The following is a 2,500-nucleotide window of genomic DNA, read 5'->3' on the forward strand; positions in this document are numbered from 1 at the left end:
CATTTTAAAACGTATTCATTTATGAACCAGTAGTTAGAAGTAGAAAAGTTCTAACAGAAACCAGAAAGTTCATCTACAGCAACACCACACTGGATACGCCCAATCTCATCTGATCTTGTTAGCTAAGCAGTGTTGGGCCTGGTTAGTACTTGGATGGGAGACCACCTGGGAATACAAGGTGCTGTAGATATTTTTATACTGCCAACACCGTTCTGTTGATGCATTCCATTTTCAAATGTATTCATTTATGAACCAGTAGTTAGAAGTAGAAAAGTTCAAACAAAAACCACAAAGCTAATCTACAGCCACACCACACTGGATACGCCCAATCTCATCTGATCTTGGAAGCTAAGCAGTGTTGGGCCTGGTTAGTACTTGGATGGGAGACCACCTGGGAATATAAGGTGCTGTAGATATTTTTATACTGCCAACACCGTTCTGTTGATGCATTCCATTTTAAAACGTATTCATTTATGAACCAGTAGTTAGAAGTAGAAAAGTTCTAACAGAAACCAGAAAGTTCATCTACAGCAACACCACACTGGATACGCCCAATCTCATCTGATCTTGGAAGCTAAGCAGTGTTGGGCCTGGTTAGTACTTGTATGGGAGACCACCTGGGAATACAAGGTGCTGTAGATATTTTTATACTGCCAACACCGTTCTGTTGATGCATTCCATTTTCAAACGTATTCATTTATGAACCAGTAGTTAGAAGTAGAAAAGTTCTAACAGAAACCACAAAGCTCATCTACAGCCACACCACACTGAATACGCCCAATCTCATCTGATCTTGGAAGTTAAGCAGTGTTGGGCCTGGTTAGTACTTGGATGGGAGACCACCTGGGAATACAAGGTGCTGTAGATATTTTTATACTACCAACACCGTTCTGTTGATGCATTCACTTTTAAAACGTATTCATTTATGAACCAGTAGTTAGAAGTGGAAAAGTTCTAACAGAAACCAGAAAGTTCATCTACAGCAACACCACACTGGATACGCCCAATCTCATCTGATCTTGTTAGCTAAGCAGTGTTGGGCCTGGTTAGTACTTGGATGGGAGACCACCTGGGAATACAATTTGCTGTAGATATTTTTATACTGCCAACACCGTTCTGTTGATGCATTCCATTTTCAAATGTATTCATTAATGAACCAGTAGTTAGAAGTAGAAAAGTTCAAACAAAAACCACAAAGCTAATCTACAGCCACACCACACTGGATACGCCCAATCTCATCTGATCTTGGAAGCTTAGCAGTGTTGGGCCTGGTTAGTACTTGGATGGGAGACCACCTGGGAATACAAGGTGCTGTAGATATTTTTATACTGCCAACACCGTTCTGTTGATGCATTCCATTTTAAAACGTATTCATTTATGAACCAGTAGTTAGAAGTAGAAAAGTTCTAACAGAAACCAGAAAGTTCATCTACAGCAACACCACACTGGATACGCCCAATCTCATCTGATCTTGGAAGCTAAGCAGTGTTGGGCCTGGTTAGTACTTGGATGGGAGACCACCTGGGAATACAAGGTGCTGTAGATATTTTTATACTGCCAACACCGTTCTGTTGATGCATTCCATTTTCAAACGTATTCATTTATGAACCAGTAGTTAGAAGTAGAAAAGTTCTAACAGAAACCACAAAGCTCATCTACAGCCACACCACACTGAATACGCCCAATCTCATCTGATCTTGGAAGTTAAGCAGTGTTGGGCCTGGTTAGTACTTGGATGGGAGACCACCTGGGAATACAAGGTGCTGTAGATATTTTTATACTACCAACACCGTTCTGTTGATGCATTCCATTTTAAAACGTATTCATTTATGAACCAGTAGTTAGAAGTAGAAAAGTTCTAACAGAAACCAGAAAGTTCATCTACAGCAACACCACACTGGATACGCCCAATCTCATCTGATCTTGTTAGCTAAGCAGTGTTGGGCCTGGTTAGTACTTGGATGGGAGACCACCTGGGAATACAAGGTGCTGTAGATATTTTTATACTGCCAACACCGTTCTGTTGATGCATTCCATTTTCAAACGTATTCATTTATGAACCAGTAGTTAGAAGTAGAAAAGTTCTAACAGAAACCATAAAGCTCATCTACAGCCACACCACACTGAATACGCCCAATCTCATCTGATCTTGGAAGCTAAGCAGTGTTGGGCCTGGTTAGTACTTGGATGGGAGACCACCTGGGAATACGAGGTGCTGTAGATATTTTTATACTACCAACACCATTCTGTTGATGCATTCCATTTTAAAACGTATTCATTTATGAACCAGTAGTTAGAAGTAGAAAAGTTCTAACAGAAACCAGAAAGTTCATCTACAGCAACACTACACTGGATACGCCCAATCTCATCTGATCTTGTTAGCTAAGCAGTGTTGGGCCTGGTTAGTACTTGGATGGGAGACCACCTGGGAATACAAGGTGCTGTAGATATTTTTATACTGCCAACACCGTTCTGTTGATGCATTCCATTTTCAAACGTA

At 40.8% G+C, this 2,500-nt stretch overlaps 9 non-coding genes and 2 pseudogenes across 9 annotated transcripts; all 11 read left to right on the plus strand.

The window, feature by feature from the left end:
• The first annotated feature begins 71 nt into the window (after positions 1–71).
• Positions 72–190, plus strand: LOC134886740 (5S ribosomal RNA). Its single transcript, XR_010170816.1, has one exon. It is a non-coding gene; the product is annotated as a 5S ribosomal RNA (ribosomal RNA).
• A 107-nt stretch (positions 191–297) lies between these two features.
• On the plus strand, positions 298–416 carry LOC135058461 (5S ribosomal RNA). Its single transcript, XR_010244890.1, has one exon. It is a non-coding gene; the product is annotated as a 5S ribosomal RNA (ribosomal RNA).
• Positions 417–523: 107 nt separating this feature from the next.
• LOC135066202 (5S ribosomal RNA) lies at positions 524–642 on the plus strand. The gene has a single exon (XR_010252456.1). It is a non-coding gene; the product is annotated as a 5S ribosomal RNA (ribosomal RNA).
• A 107-nt stretch (positions 643–749) lies between these two features.
• Positions 750–868, plus strand: LOC134890698 (5S ribosomal RNA). The gene has a single exon (XR_010171385.1). It is a non-coding gene; the product is annotated as a 5S ribosomal RNA (ribosomal RNA).
• Positions 869–975: 107 nt separating this feature from the next.
• Positions 976–1,094, plus strand: LOC134894934 (5S ribosomal RNA; annotated as a pseudogene).
• A 107-nt stretch (positions 1,095–1,201) lies between these two features.
• LOC135066279 (5S ribosomal RNA) lies at positions 1,202–1,320 on the plus strand. Its single transcript, XR_010252531.1, has one exon. It is a non-coding gene; the product is annotated as a 5S ribosomal RNA (ribosomal RNA).
• A 107-nt stretch (positions 1,321–1,427) lies between these two features.
• On the plus strand, positions 1,428–1,546 carry LOC135059639 (5S ribosomal RNA). The gene has a single exon (XR_010246038.1). It is a non-coding gene; the product is annotated as a 5S ribosomal RNA (ribosomal RNA).
• Positions 1,547–1,653: 107 nt separating this feature from the next.
• LOC134890815 (5S ribosomal RNA) lies at positions 1,654–1,772 on the plus strand. Its single transcript, XR_010171398.1, has one exon. It is a non-coding gene; the product is annotated as a 5S ribosomal RNA (ribosomal RNA).
• A 107-nt stretch (positions 1,773–1,879) lies between these two features.
• LOC134886742 (5S ribosomal RNA) lies at positions 1,880–1,998 on the plus strand. Its single transcript, XR_010170818.1, has one exon. It is a non-coding gene; the product is annotated as a 5S ribosomal RNA (ribosomal RNA).
• Positions 1,999–2,105: 107 nt separating this feature from the next.
• On the plus strand, positions 2,106–2,224 carry LOC134898625 (5S ribosomal RNA). The gene has a single exon (XR_010172318.1). It is a non-coding gene; the product is annotated as a 5S ribosomal RNA (ribosomal RNA).
• Positions 2,225–2,331: 107 nt separating this feature from the next.
• LOC134890244 (5S ribosomal RNA) lies at positions 2,332–2,450 on the plus strand (annotated as a pseudogene).
• Positions 2,451–2,500: the final 50 nt, after the last annotated feature.

Source organism: Pseudophryne corroboree, chromosome 3, assembly GCF_028390025.1.
Source record: "Pseudophryne corroboree isolate aPseCor3 chromosome 3, aPseCor3.hap2, whole genome shotgun sequence".
Classification (NCBI taxonomy): domain Eukaryota; kingdom Metazoa; phylum Chordata; class Amphibia; order Anura; family Myobatrachidae; genus Pseudophryne; species Pseudophryne corroboree.